We start from the raw sequence: 16375 nt of genomic DNA, 5'->3' as shown, positions 1-16375 counted from the left end.
CCAAGTCTGAATTCTAACCAATGACCATACAGGTTATCCCCTTCAACCTGGACTTTTGCCAGTCCATGCACCCTGTAGTTATAACGAGACACCCTGTAGTTATAACGAGACACTGGCGTCTGGCCCTGCAGACTCTGTAGAAATTTTGTGTGTTTGTGATTGTTCTTTCATTAATCTCACCATTCATCCTCATCGTCGCGATTTGCAAAATAGTGGAAGAAAAGTGACGTAAAATAACCTAATTGAATCAATCAATGTAGTTACGCCAGTGCATAGTGGTCCAGATGCATGGAAAACCTTGTCAAAATTAATAAAAAATGAGGTCTATGACCTCAGAATGCAGATTTGTTTTCACATATTCTATCATTTTAGGGAAGGAACACAATATTGGACAGTATTATGATATTTTAATGTCAATTGTGTTCACAGTAAACCATGACTTATACGATGTTCAACGTATTTACAATTTCAATCTCGAACGGTTTCAACATCAGCCAGTGATTGGAGGGGACGTTTAAGGAAGTCTAATGCATCGTTTTGAAGTGTCTATCTCAGACTGCTCTGTGGAGATCACTGGATTTAAGGAGTAGAAGGATTACACGCATCATCTCCCCCCCCCCCTCCCCTAGAATTGATCCGAGTATGATGTTACGGATAATACTTGTATATGCTTGTTTCTGTATCTTGAGTAGCCGAAATAATCGCTGGACCATGAAGAAGTGGAGCTCAATTTTCTGCTTGGTTCCCATCTCAAATTTCTCGACGTCTAGATTCAGTCCATAAGATAGTGCCTAAGCTCAAATAACACTTTTCTGTGAGAGCCGTTGTTTCCTTTTTTGACTGAAGCCTCATCGGTCACTTTTCCTAGTTACATATATTCCTAGTGTATCTTAAGCTGCACAAGGGATGTGAGGAAAATGTCTGTGTCTTGAAATCCCTCTTCCTTGGCCCTCTGCTTACATTGAAATTGCCCCGATATCCATCCCAACCCAACTTAAGAAGAATAAAATCTATCTCGCGTATCCAATTGCAATTACGACTTTTTTTTTTAAAAGGGGGCAAGAACGGGCAAAAACTACTTTTGGATCCTGAAACTAGAAACATAAGATGGTTGAATCTTAACTTGAGCTTGTTTGAGTCATTTTGTAACTCAACGAGAAGAAGAAAAAGAAGAAATCTGTGGCTTTTGCAGTTCCGGCACATTAACAATTTAATACTTGATTAAACCAGATGACATAAGTATCTCCTTATAATTAAAGCTTAAAACTAACAAATAATAAGTGTAAACCGCGATTGGCATCCGATAAATGTTTATAAATGTAAAAAATTAACTACGTGGAAAAGTCCTTTCTGCAACCAACTAATCAAGATCACATCATACCCACACTTCAAAGGTTGCTAGCCAACTGAGGGCGACACTTATTGTGTAACATCAGGTAGTTTTCAATAAGATGGACCTTTTTGGCTGTACAATTGTAACATTTAATAACCTAAGGCACCAATTTGTTAAAAGCAAATCAAATCAAATAATAATAGGTTAATTATTGGATCAGCCCGAACCTCAAGATCCCTTAAAAGTTGCTACCACTGATTTTATTAGCGAAGCGTAATCAGGAGGCACAGACTACTCGCGTCTCGTGCAAGAACAAGGAAATGAGCTGGCAACAGTGACGCCAGCATACATTTTTTTTTCGGCCGGTTTAGATAACAAGAAAGAGGATCGTCTGTCATTTGTGCAACCTTTTTTTTCGTTTCAAGTATTTTTTTCTGCTTTTCAAGCGTAATAACAGTGAAAGTTATTACAGGATGAAAGCTGAACTTTTTTACACTCCGGTGTGCAAAATGACGCTTAATAGGTGGTAATTAGAATGAAAATTGGGTTGACGAAGGACTACGTGAGGAAGGAGAAGAGTGGGTGTAAAAATTACTGAAACACCACAAATACGTAATTTGATTCCCTATGGAAAACTGGACCGCTTTGTTTGTTTTTCCTGACGGTCGTGCAGAAAATCGTTTCTCGTTACACACATAAAATTGGATGAAACGCGACTCTTATTACATATGTATAAACACTTCAGGTGCCACGGGATATTAAATTTTTTAAAACCTAATTGTTTGTATGGTGTATGAAATTTTATGCATACACAGGGTGTCCCAATTGAGACTGACACGTATCAAATCGTTGTCATGTTTCACTAAAACAGATAAATAATGACCTCTTGAATATATTTTCGTTATTTAGTGCAACTTTTGGCTAACCGGGACGATGAGTAGCGAGTAGATGAAATTGATTAATGCACACTAACAAAGAACATAAATGTCCAGGTAGTCATGTATTACTTTGTTTGTATTTGTCAAAAAATGTCCCAAGGAATTCCGTTGATACATTTCAGAAAACTAGTCTGGTACAGATAATACACTTTATTCCAGTGGCGGCGATTAGGGGGAGGGGGCTTGGGGTTGCCACTTTTGCTCCCACACTATACTAAACCTTATCTTCGAGGGAAAGTCTTTGCCCCCCAGTTTTGGAACCCAATCGCCGCCACTGCTTTATTCTATAAATTGTCCAATTTATTCCCTCGCATTTGGTGCAAAAGAGAAGGTTATATCTCTATTGTGTGAGAAGTTACACGCGTTTGAAGCTTACACTACAAATTTGACAGCGGCCATATTGATTAAGTCATTTCTCGTAAACTCGCGACGGGATTCTTTGGGACGTTTTGTCAGAAATGCAACACAAGCAGTACTACATATTCCGATGCGTAATTTGACTGCACTAAGAGCTGGACTCGAACGTGGCGAGATCAAAAGTCTATCACGATTACAAGCCGATAATGTTCACACTTCTGTCACTGGAACCTTCATCTCCCTAGTAACACATTTAGTAAATAATTAAGAACATATTCAGTGTAAGACGTCTGGGAAAGTTCACTGAACAGCCTACAGAGAGATTCGTATGACGTCAATTCCCACCACAGCGCTGACAAAATAAAAATTCTTGCATTTACTGCATTCGGGTGTGCTAATTTGAAACCCATTCCAGACACTATCGAAAGCAGTACGTATATTAATGTGTATCTGGCAACGATGTTGCGCAAGATGGACGCCTCAGCGATACCAATGCGTTTTATCGTCCAACCTCTTCCCTACCGGTGCAGATTCGTTTCGCGATGTACGTTTACATCATTGACCCAGTTGTGCGTACCACGGTTAGGCGTCTGGATGTGGTTAGATCGGGTTCGATTCTCATGGCGTCCTTTACGAAAGCTCGTGAATCTGTTCCCGCGTATTTAATTGCATGACTATCCTATATCATCAGAAGTTACAAAGCAGCGTTCAGCTTTGCATGCTCCGGTGGCTTCTACCAGGAGCGTATATTCTAGACTAGCTAGAATATCTGCGAAGCCTGAAGCCTAGAGAATAAAATTAAGGAGAAAAATCGATCAGAAATTGTAAATATTATTATTCATATCAGTGAGATAGATGATAATGCTGATTCTGTAGTTGGCAACCTGATTTCCTATTAGTTGGCAACCTGATTTCTTATGAGTTGGCAACCTGATTTCTTATGAGTTGGCAACCTGATTTCTTATGAGTTGGCAACCTGATTCCCTATGAGTTGGCAACCTGATTCCCTATGAGTTGGCAACCTGATTCCCTATGAGTTGGCAACCTGATTTGTTAGGAGTTGGCAAATTTATTGACCACGTGACATAGTGAAATAGCTCAGATCTTAAGACTCAGTATACGCCACTGGTTTCTACATATACTTCTTGCCATGATTAGACGTCCCCACGTCATCCCTCTTCCTGCAGAAACCACAGTGCGTGCCACAGTTGACAACTGGAAGCCTTGCTACATCTACATTTTGCTCTTATACTACACTGTCTTACTTAAAATGACCATTGTGAATCTATCGTCGTCTCATCTCCTCTTCGCCCGTATGCGAACGGATGGAAGGGGGGGTGCGAGGCACGCCCAGCTTGCAACAAACCCCAAAACTAAATGCTAAGAGATGGAAACCCTGCTCTCCTAACTTAACATGATGTGCATTAGACCTAGGCGGCGTTGTAGGTTAGGAATTATTAATTTAGAAGGATACGGTTTAGAGCTCATTGCATTTAGTTTTGTGGATTGGGGTACCCAGAGGGGACGTACGTTACGCGATAGGAATTTGACGGGTGCGGGACAAACTAACAGAACTTTGTTAAAAGTGCTAAACAATTTTTAGACAAAATTATAAAGCACATCTATCATATTCGCACAACATTGGGTTGATTGTGTTGAGTTTCTAATTTTCTTTCGGTGATTCAACGTCGTTCTTATAGCTGTGGTTAATTGCAGCGATTAAAATGAGTGGATGACTGACTAAATGAGATAGGGACTCGCACAAATATCACGCCTTGGCCGGGATTCGAACTCAGGACTTCTCGGTTTTGAAGATTGAAGTTTGATTGATTGGTTTTGATATTATGGTCATTACAGCACATAGGCTATTTTGCCCGTCACATGATACAGGGATAAGCCCCTAACTAAAAGAAAATTCAGGACAGGCCCTAATAAGAAAAGAAAATGTCTGTTAAAAACAGACATCCCTACTCAAGTTTTAAAACTAATTCAGTCATTCACTACTAAAAAGAAGTAAAACTATTCTGTCTGTGAGGACTAAAATCATCTTACATAGACTGAAAGCTGAGGCTGTAATGGGGCACTCAGCACACAGAAGGACAAGCACAGGACAATGCAGCCGAAAAAGGATTATGCTGGCCGTAGGTTCAGATGATAAGAGCCTCGTTAAACTGCCAGAAGCAGTTACCGGAATGTATTAGTGGAAGTGAGGTTCACTTCTTGGTGCCTTTTACCAAATGTACAAGGTTCAAACGAGGCGCTGGCGCCTGAACTTGCAGTCAAGCTAATCCTCTGTCGTCCTTATGTGTCAGTGATCCCCTACATCCATCTCATTATATCACTAATCCTCCCATCGCTGCGATTAGACAAAATTTACAGAAATGCGACGTAAAATAACAATTCATTCATAAGAATCATGTTTTCTCCTTACTTTCTGGAATATATTCGCTAGTTTTGAGTAGCCTAAGTATCTAAATAATGTTAGCATTACATTCCTTCATAAACAGTATATTGCTTCCTGTCACGATATAGACAATAAAATAACATTCCTAGAACCAGTGTCTTATTTTTTCACTAATAATAGTTTCTTCTCTAAAGGCCTAATCACACGGAACTGTTAGTTGGCGCTGAACTGGCTACCTGCCCGGACATGATGGCTGCCTCCTTGACTGGTTTGGAGGAATAGGACATGTTCTAATTGCTACTGGCTTTCCTCGACTGGATTCTGTGGAACAGCCAATCAGAGCAAAGTTTGACCATGTGAAGATAATCTGTGAGTTTGCAAAGGCGAGTTTCTTTGTCTGGGTTTTCCGAGTGTTGGCTGATTTAGTTAGTTTCTCGACAAAAAGAAAGCAACGAGATGACGTGCAGTGCATTCGTGTTCAGTTAATTAATATTTAGATATTTATGCAAAGCCATGAGATGTGTACGTGACAAATATGATTAGCCGAAAATGAAAATTCTTATTATTACAAGTGTATTAAATTAAATGTTTGATTTTTTTTAAAAAAAATGTGAATGAACCCTGCGAGTCTCATGTATGAATATTGAATATGCATACCAGAGTTAATTAAAATGTTTGTTCGGTACGCATTAATTATTATATTTCTTTCGAGCCAATCTCTAGTCCATACTATTTCTTTTCATTCTTAATAAAAGCACAAAGCAACATTCTTCAAATTGCTCGTCCATCTTTACAGTACAGATTGTCTGCTCTGCGCAATGTCTTATGGGAACAAAAGTCTATCGATAAGTACGCGGTAACAAGTATAGTGTAAGGCGAAAACTAACAAATGGTAGCAAGTCCAGCCCCAACTAAGGCATTCCTACTGGTAATCCAGTTCCGTGTGATTCAGGCTTTAATGGGCAAAACGATTTCATATCTTGAAATGGTACTCTTTCCCAACAAATTGTTTTCAATCAATAGTCTTTTGAATTTTTCACGACGCTTATCAAACACACTGACTTACACTATTTACAATGTTGCCGCATATGAACTGTCTATATTTTCCTTATTGTGTGTTGTTTGTTTGCACTTCTGTATAATAGGAACGATAAATAAATGAAATCAAGGAGTCCCGTGTTCGAGTCCTGTTGAAGGCACATTGCACAGTTGCTCTGAACTCCCTTTACCTGAGCATAATTGCTTATAAGCCTTTAACCATTCGCAGTGTTTAAATACAAGGGCGGGTTCTTTGGCCGAATGGTTGGTGCTCTTGCCTTTGGTGTGAGCGGTCAAGGGTTCGATCCCTGGTCGAGCGCATTGAGGGTAGACTGTTGATCTCGCTGCAGTAGGTACCGGATACGAATCCGTACATGAACATGAATGTACCTCTGGGAGTGTCTTATAAATGTCATCGTCGCCCTTACGATTAGCTTCAAGTGGCAAAGAAGCGTCTTAAATACGAATAGCAATATAATAGTGCAAAGTAGACATACATATTTCTTGAAGTTTTCAAATTTTCTTCCTTATAAAAGCTTGCTGGTTAGAGAATGTTGGATGTTTGAAATAGAGTTGAATTAAGAGAAGTCAAAGTATAAGTCCACTTAACGTTCAGATTGGCTCATCGGGAATCGAACACAGGACCTAGGACCATAGACGACGCCAGCGTTAGTACAGGTACACCAAGAACTGACTTTCTGTAAAAACTTCCCTCCCCCAACAACACCAGGCAACGAATTCAATTGCTGGCTAGAGACGCGAAGACTAAAATATAGGCCTATTTGACTGACGTTTGCTGCTCCGAAAAAAACAAAACAAAGCAGCGTGAAGGTCAATCCAAAAGTAAGCTTGCCAAGGCCAAAACTAGCCATGTCGACAAGCTCATTAACCCGAAATATAAGAGAGTAAATAAAAAGTGACTAAAGAGTGAAGCACCTGCACGCCCCTCGCGGACGGTCTTGGAAGCTTCGGGCCCTCGCGTGCGATATCGAATGCAGACACGGCGGGTTATAAAACAAACGACATGCTATTTTCTCACGTCACCTTCCACAGTTTGCGTCGATCTTCCTTCTTCTTCTTTTATCCACCCACGGTTCGCATGCTGTGCTCTCTTCCTTGTGTAACAAATGCACATTTTGATGGGAGGGTTACGTAAGATGTGTGGAAAAACAAGTGAGCGTCGTGTTTTATGAAAGGCTTCTACTCGATCTTTCAAAATGTGCTTTGTTATAAACGATGGGGGAAAATGTGCTTTTAAAAAGATACCAAAACTATGGTTTTGTCTGAAACTTGTTCTGTATGCATAAACAGTAAGTTTAGAAATATTTACTTTGTAACGCGACGTGAGTCAAGTCTATGATATGTTGGTGTTGACAGTGTTATCGCGCACACACCGTTAATGCTTCACTGAATGGTGGAAATTGCTGCTTCCCCCAAGCAGAAAGACGGGTGCGTAGAAACACTAGCGTAGGCAGAATTATTTTCTGAGGGTGCTGGAATTGTGACGGTAGGTAGGTTCTGGATATGGCGAGATACACTACCAAACATTTCGTTTTAAAAGTTGTTCAAAGGCGAAAATGGTAATCATGTGTTATTTTAAGGTGTCTTGCATTCACCACCATGGTTTTCTCGGGTTCTTTGCTGCATTCATTTCGAAAGTTTGATTTTCACAAAATTTCGGGATGGAGTGTGGCCCATTGGCTCTACCCCTGCGTACGTTAGCGGATAGATCGATAAATGGATATAAACCATGTATCTGTTGTGTGTAGAGCTGTAGCCCGAAATTTCAGCGCCCTGGCTGAAAATAGATTTTTGCGTCCCATGTTCGAATTCGGCGCCCTTACATTTTTTTTTATATTCGAGAACAAAACAACTCACCGATCCCGCAAGGCATCCATAGTGAACATGATTTTAAGTTTACGTTACTATGCAGTATACTTAGTATGGTTGTTACAGCATCCAGTCTCTATCATATAATAGTATTTCCAATACAATCTATCTATATAAAAATGAATGTATGTTTGTTTGTTCCGGCATAACTCTCGAACGCCTCGAGCGATTTCAACCAAAATTGGTACACGTATCCCTTACAATCTGGAAAGAAATACTGTGGGGGTAAGACACCCCTGGCACCCCTAGGGGTGGGGTAGGAAGGGGGTGACGTGTAAAAATAATCGAAAACGACCGATATTAGTGTGGAATCCATAGTTTTCTGGGTCGCTAAGATGAATAGTGACACTCCCAATGCCGTTCAACTCCCAAGTTCTTTTTTTCACTATAGAGAATTCATTATTTTCCTGTCTAATAGAAGATTGGCAACGCCGGCTAATCAGCTAGTCTCGTTATAAAAATGATGCACATCTGTTTTTAACATAATAGAACGCCGATACAAATTATTGTAACACATGCAATCAGTAGGCTACTGAGGAAATTTTTATACGAAACACGTTCGAGTTTCAACTCCAGTTCATTTTATAGACAGTAAGGCCAATCGTGACTGGACCTACAGTTTGAAGTGGGATCCGTATGCAGCCGTGGCTGTGAATTAGGTGAAGGGCTAGTAGGAAAAAAATAGGGTTTCTAATAAGTATGTGTTGATCTAATTTTCTCTATTACCCTATTTTCTTCCTACTAACCCTTCACCTACTTCAGAGCCACCAGCCTTTGCTGCCACTTGTGCCTCCACCAGGCATCGAACCCGGAACCTTTTGATTTACGATTTAACTTCGCATTTCTGCCATTTGGCTAATCACGAAGATGAGGATGAGTGATGATATGATGAAATTGATGAAGGGACACTCACAAATAATGCCCAGGCCACGATTTGAACCCGGGACACTTTGAATACAAGGCGACGACGTTTTGCGAAACGCGTATTGTCCCACTTTAACCCTTGTCAATCTTCAAAAAAACCGCCCCTTCACACACACGCGCGCGTTTATGTCGTCCAGGCAACTTGTACGTCATAAGTATAAACAAGCGAAGTCCAACAGTATCTTGGGATCTATTTTGCGAACTATTTTCATAGACCGCCACCTTGGCGCATTCGCATCTGCTGCCCTGATTATACGGTATGTAGTCTGTGCGGATATACCAATTTCCGTGATGTCAACGTGCGTGCATTTTTCCAGCTTTGCAGATCTATACCGCAAGAGACAAGGCACTTTATTTCCCTCTCGTAAGTGGAGCGACCGCACGCACGTGAAGATTATCGACCCAGTGGAGAGAGACAGCTAACGGTCGCAACAACGCATAAATCAATCAGCTACATCCCAAATGAAAAGGCGCATAAAAACTCCTGCGTTGCTCTGTGGCAACGAAGCAAGTCGTGGCGACAGGAATTCCAGGCGTGGGTGTCGCTGTACGCTGAGTCACACTCCTCTAAACTTTGCACCCTTTTATAGTGGCGACAAGGGTACATTTTCATCCCTATCCCCCCCCACATTAAAACAATATGTAGTTGTGATATGCAACGGAACGGAAATCGATGGAACCTTGTACGGCTCTATTTTGGAGAAATACATGTACTTAACAATATTTAAACGTTTCGTTACAGCTCGCTACAAGAAGTGTCGGTGAAAACGACACGATTCGTTCTAGAAATAAACAACTAAAGAGTAAGTGACAGGACAGAGGAAAACTGAGAAAGAAAAAATGAGAGGGAATTAGAAAAATGAAAGAAAAACTGAAAAAAATAAAGAGGGATCAAGTGATAGAGAAGAACGGAAACAGAAAAAGCAAATGACAGAAAAACGGACAGAAACAAAAATGAAATAAAGTGAGTGCAAATGACAGAAGAATGGGAATGGAAATAAAATTAGGGAAAAATAAAGGCAAGTAAATGATAGAGAAAGACAAAGAAAATGAGAAGGAAATGAAGAAGGAGGGTTCAAGTTGTAGAGAACAGAGGGAATGAAAAGGTTAAGATATAGAGATAATGGAATAGTGAAAAAAGAAATAGGGGAAGAGGGAAATAGAAATGCAGAGGCAGAATGAGATAGAAAGAAACAAGGGGATAGAGAATAAACAGGAAAATCAGAAAATAGAAAAGAAAGAGAAAGATAATTGGATTGATTTGTTGTTTTAAAGTCCACTTTATGCACAGTAAGGCTAATCGGGACTGGACCTACAGTTTAAAGTTGGATCGAAACCATCCATCGAGAATGGAAGAAGAGAAAAATAAGAAGCAGAGGTTACCCAAAGGAAAATGTATGTAGAAGCCACTGAGAGGAACCAATGGTGGAACAGTAAAACCTGAGGAATATATGATTCGTTACATAGTGACTGTGTTGATAAGATTAATGAATAATGTGAATCTTTACGAGTAAGAAAAGTCCGCAGGTAAAGTAACTACAAGGGCTACGATTACGTCGCATTGTAATCAAGGGGTGCCGGGTTCTATACCCGGTGGAGGCACATAGTGATTCGGATCCCACTTTAAACTGTAGCTCCAGTCCCGATTAGCCTTACTGTACATAAAGTGGACTTAAAACACCAAATCAATCAATCAATCGCGGGTGTACTGATGGTCATGAGCATTTTCTTTGTGTTTCTGCGAAGAGACATGGATGCTAACCCTTAACTTGTCAGGTGCTGTCTCACAGACCGCTTGATGTTCTGGAAGTTTCAGATTACCGCCTTTCGTTCAAGCTAGTGTCGCCACCTTCCGTCTACCTTACGCAATAGTGTCCTTGGCCCTCATCACAGCATCAGTTTCTGGCCAGCTTATCGCGTGTAGTTACTGGACATAGACAGACAAGAAATAATAGGAGACTGCCAAACAAAGCTAAGAGTAAGAGAATGGGGGAAAGCGAAATATATCCAGGTTGTGGGAAAAAATGAAAGAGGCGCGCTGGCATGGTTCAGATTAGGGGGATGGAAACAACTAAGAAAGAGAAACGAAGCAGATATGTCCTTTGTGCGATGGGGAGGAGACGGACAAGCATATCCTACTGAACTGCCCTTCTACACGTGACGTAAGGGACAAATGGATGAAAAGCTCAACAGGGATGGAGGTGATAGAAGTGGTAGACGACAGAATAAAGATAAAGAAAGCGGGGCAGCAAGTGGGGAAATACCTGGGAGAAGTAAGAGAACGGCGGGGGAAAGCTATTAGAGAAGGCAGCGAAATGAGTGATCATGCTCCAGACGAGCCATCTTTTTAGTGTAAGTGTGTGTAAAGTAAAATTTATGCATTTTTTGGTGAGAGTGCAGGAAAAAAGAAGTGAAGAGAAAGACTGGAAGAAGAACTTCCGAGGGAGGGGAAGAATGTGTATATAGGGAACAAAGTAAGAGACAGCTTAAACGAAAACTAAATGTAACAAAATAGTGTAGAAAAATCAAAACTATGTAATGCGTACAACCTATGGCTCGCACAAAAAGAAAATAAATCTACATCTAGAAAAAAAATCTTGACGTACATCACAAGGAGCGTTATGGCGAGTGACGCAAAGTCTTCTATTAGAATTAGAAAAACTAAAATTATTTTTGAACACTTTTTGCTTTCTGTAGTTAAATTGCACTTACTAGTTGCCAAATATATCGTAAAAGGTTATTTTTTGTGTATATTTTTGACAGTGCGACAAGTGAAATGAATATGTTCACATTTATAATAATTTTTGTAGATGAATAAACTAATGAATATAGTAGCTATATAACTTACGTTGTGGAATTAATTGCTGTCAAATCAGTCACTAACACCCATAATGTATTGTTCTTCAATATCAGAAAGTTAAATTGGTAATTTATGTTGAGGCAGGGGTGGAAAAATTCAGAGCGGTCCGACAGACGTACCTCAGAAAAATATGTCCCAGTATAAGCACCTCACAAGTTAAGGGGTAAATATAAAATAGTTACAGAGTTTACACAAATTTCCCAAATAATAATTATAACATTAAGAAACTTTAAAATATTCACTATAATATTATTTGGTAAGTAAATAAATCATTCACAGACGTATAAATTATGAAACTGGGTTTAGAGAAATGGTAGTTGAGGCGGAAGTCAAAACTTCTCCGATGGCGCAGTGGTAGCGTCGTCGCCTTGTAAGCAATGGATCCCGGGCTCGAAACCGGTGGAGGCACAAGTGGTTCGGATCACACCTTAAACCATGGATCCAGTCCCGATTAGTCTCTCCGTGCATGAAGTGGACAAACACAAATCGACCAAACAAGAAACAGAAATAGTCGACTACCAGCGGCGTGCCCAGGATTTTCGAAAGGGAGGGGTTACGTACACTTTTTTTGGTAGTCAGCTCTTATTTTGCTATCTTTTCCTACCTTTTGCGTTCTTTTTTTTTTTAGGAATACGGGGCCAGAGGGGGGCGGTTATAACCCCCACCAACCACCCTTGGGCACGCCACTGTCGACAACTGATTAGCATTGATGTATGAGAGTCCGCAGAAAGAGGGGGAAATTGTGACATATTAGAACTTGCATAATGTTATAGATTCTATTGAATGTAGGAGGCATAACATAATGTTTTGTTTCTACAAGTTTGTATTGGATTCGATGCAAATATACACCTCAATACGGGGACGCTGTACGTTAAACCAGGCAGCTCTGTCAACCCTATTGGGCCGTTAAGACTACCACGTTTGACTGTAACGCTGACCTCCAAGCGAACGAGTTGACAACTTCTGAACACCTTAATCTTACGTCACGACAAATGGGCTGTAAATTTGTCTTCTGGACAGTACATATACATTTTAAGAGACTCCTGCACGAAGATATTATTATCCTTACAGCTGAGACAATTGTTGGCCTGCTCACAAACGTAAACGAATAAGTACGGTCGATTATTTGAAAAGTTTAGAACGCAACGTTATGTGTGTACCTGCTCTAACATTGAACATATACTCAAAATATTATTGTCTATTTTCTTAATAATAAACTGGGCAAATACTGTCCGTTTCAAAATAGCTAGATGTTTTACATTATCAGTTTCAATAGCGACACCAAATTTGAAAAGCAACATTTACATTTTTAAACATAATTGTTTTCCTTCATTCTTCGCAAATTACAAACTTGCCTCTGTAATAAATGTTGACGCTCATATTTTGAAATACGAAAATTCAAGTATATTCACTTACCGTAGTTTTCGGGGTAAACATAAACTTTAATTTCCCTAGCAATACTCCTATCCATGGTAAACAACAAGCACAGCAAACTCTAAAGAATTGCTTGTTATTATATCTCAAAACTTAATTCATACAGCCACGATGTAGATATATTCGTATCGAATATACCAATATCTAATGGTATCTGAACTGAATCTCCCCATGTAGATGTCACCCTTGTTTGAGGCACTTTTTCAAAACCAGGAGTTCATTCATCTGTGTGTGATCTGTGAGAAATATAATGTAGCTAGACAATTAAGAATTAAAGGCAACAATGCGTGCTGCAAGAGATGCAGTATTCTTTGCCAGTGTCCCTTCATCAATTTCATCTCATCATCACTTATCGTCGCTGCGATGAGCCGAAAATGACAGAAAACAGATAAGCGATGTCAAGTAACAAAAATTAATAAGTTGAAGGAAACAAAGTGGTTCGATTTTTAACACATTTCTTCTTCGCTGATTGTTATGTTTGTTTAGTTTGTATTTCTGTCTTATGCTAGTTTTGGCTAATTGCAAAGATAAGGATGAATGGTGTATGGACAACACGTCCACCACCAGCCCAAGGCCAACAAAGAATTATACTACCCACGTATCCAGTCTGCAAAATGCAGTCCAGCGTGTACTACATGAAAGTGAGGTTGATATTTGTGTCGTGTGGATTGTGTTTTTAAGCAGACCAGCAATTCTTTCGTAACTTTAAGGATTATTTTGCAGAATTCATTATTGACATTATTGAAGTTAAAGGAAATCCACTCTAGGTTTTTTTCTTATTTTGATTTGATTTGCTTTATTTTACTTCGCTTTTTGTGCCACTTTTGGCTAATTTACGAAGATGGGGATGAGTGATGATATGATGAATGGACACTCACAAATATCTATGCCCAGGCCAGGATTCGAACCCGGGACCCCACTCTAGGTAAATCAGAACTTTGGTGTTGCAGCTTAGTGGGTAATTATTTTCAATATTATCTAATATTTTTTCCACGGCCTACAGAACATTAAATTACGGTACGGATATTTCTAAATTAACGAACCACGTTTTGTTTAGGTTACCGAAAAAGCTTAGCCAAGGATACGAACGTGTTTCGAACCCAGGCGGTTCTGTGGCGACTGAACACACACAGCCACCAAGGGGTCAACTGTTCCCTCTCCACTCCTCATTGAGCACAATTGAACGGGAAGAAACAACGTCACAATTACTGAATTGAATGTTTGAACCGAACACATCCATGAATCCAATTGCAAGATTAGAATTGCGCAGTTCTTCGACTAAAGTGGGATTCGAATCTGTTCCTTGTTATACAAAGCATGGTTAGAATCCTGCGTTACAGGGCCCTTGGTCGATTGATTCAAACAGACTCCCGTGGCAGAATGGTTAGCACATCGCTCTACGACGCCAGGGGTCCCGGGTTCGAATCCTGGCCTGGGCGTGAATGTTTGTGAGTGTTCATTCATCAATTTCATCATATCATCACTCATCCCCATCTTCGCAAATTAGCCAAAAGTGGTACAAGAAGCGAAGCAAAATCAAGCAAATCGATTGATTCAATTAGGTTATTTTACATCGCTTTTCTGCCACTTTTCTAATCGCGAAGGCGTGGATGATGATGAAATTGACGAGAGACTCGCAAAGCACCCATGCCCAGACAAGGATTCGAACCCTGGACAGGATGAGTGATGTGATGATAAAATTGATCCATGCACTGGTCGGGATTCGAACCCGGGACCACTATGCCAAGCAGATCGGCAAATACTCGTTCGAATCCTAGTCACAGCATGGGTTTCATTGCATTTTGTTCCTTCAATCTCATCGTCGCAAATAATTTGAATGACGAAATAACCCCAATACAATATGATGTACGATTTGCAAAACATGTTGTCAAACTGTTAACAACAATCAACATTTCAAGAAACTATTGTTTTCGAATTATTTAAACATTTACTTACCTTTGTGAAAGACGCAAGCCAAAGCGACAGAGGGTGATATGAAGATTATCCACTTTTCCGTGCAGAAACACTTTTTTTCTTTTTTAAAACCACCTCCAACACTTAAGAACAAGTTGGCCCGTTACACTCTCGCTTTCGGAGTAACAGACTCACACTGTCACAGTACGACACGCAGCACTACTAAGCTCTGGCGGCCACGGTAGCGAACTGGTGGCGTTCGGCCCGAGCACCCGATCGTCGCTGGCGCGTTCGGACGTCGTCGGGCAACTTCGGCGGTGGCTCGTGACAGGCAGCTCTCCGAGCGTGCTCGGACGAACGAAATGGAAGGGGTGATACACGGGAGGTTGATAAATGGATGGGTTAAGACCGGGGAGGAGGGAGACAAACTCTGTTTTTTTGTCTCTTTCGCTTTCGTTCATTGATTTCGAGAACTGTGCTGTTTTTCCAGCTTCGGTTGCCGCCATGTTTTAGTAATAGGCGCTTCCTATAGCGATCGCGTGCGTAGTGTCTCGTGAGTTCGGTACGCGTGTCCGTTAGAGCACTGTTATTTCGCTGTATTTCTCTCTGCGTCAATTCGGCCTCTCCGATGGCGCAGTGTTAGCGTCGTCGCCTTGTAATCAATGGTGTCCAGGGTTCGATTCCCGGTGGAGGCACAAGTGGTTCGGATCCCACTTTAAACTGTACATCCAGTCTCAGCTTTACTGTGCATAAGGTCGACTTAAAACACCAAATCAATCCAATTCTCATCAACTTGCGTAAAGGGAAAATGACGTGCAGAAACTTTTCTGCAACTTTTCTAAAATAAGAACGCCAAATGCAATATTCATTGATTTATTTCGTTTATTTTACTTCCCTTTTCTGCAATTCTGGGCTAATCACGAAGATGAGGATGAGTGATGATATGATGACATTGATGAAGGGACACTAACAAATAATAGCTATCTATGCCCAGGCTGGGATTCGAACCCGGGGCTACTGGCGTCGCTTGTTTGTTTTAGTTTTGTTTTAATTCCACTTTTATGCACATGTAGGCTAATTGAGACTGGACCTATAGTTTAAAGTAGAATCGGAACCACTATACCCTATCCCAGCTAAGTATGGAGCAGGGCCGCGCATATCAGCAGAAGACGAGGAGGAAAATCGAGTGGTGAAAGAGCAGCGTTGCCAACCGTACATGTACGGACGTAAGGTCCAGACCTTAGTGAAAACGGTATATGCGCTTGCTCTTGTATCCCTAATAT

General features: G+C 40.6%; 1 protein-coding gene across 2 annotated transcripts in view; it reads right to left on the bottom strand.

Moving 5' to 3' along the window:
- LOC145997389 (Ig-like and fibronectin type-III domain-containing protein 2) overlaps window positions 1-15329 on the bottom strand; it is a 430200-nt gene extending 414871 nt beyond the window's left edge. For both annotated transcript variants that reach the window (XM_083134380.1, XM_083134381.1), the window contains exon 1: window positions 15135-15329. The gene's annotated coding sequence lies outside the window, so the exon portion shown is untranslated. The remainder of the gene's footprint in view (window positions 1-15134) is intronic.
- Between the last annotated feature and the right edge of the window lie 1046 nt (window positions 15330-16375).

This window comes from Lepisma saccharinum, chromosome 13, assembly GCF_977018435.1.
Source record: "Lepisma saccharinum chromosome 13, izLepSacc3.1, whole genome shotgun sequence".
In the NCBI taxonomy this organism is placed as follows: Eukaryota; Metazoa; Arthropoda; class Insecta; order Zygentoma; family Lepismatidae; genus Lepisma; species Lepisma saccharinum.
Note: the sequence above shows the minus strand (reverse complement) of the source record. Positions and strands in the feature narration are given on the sequence as shown.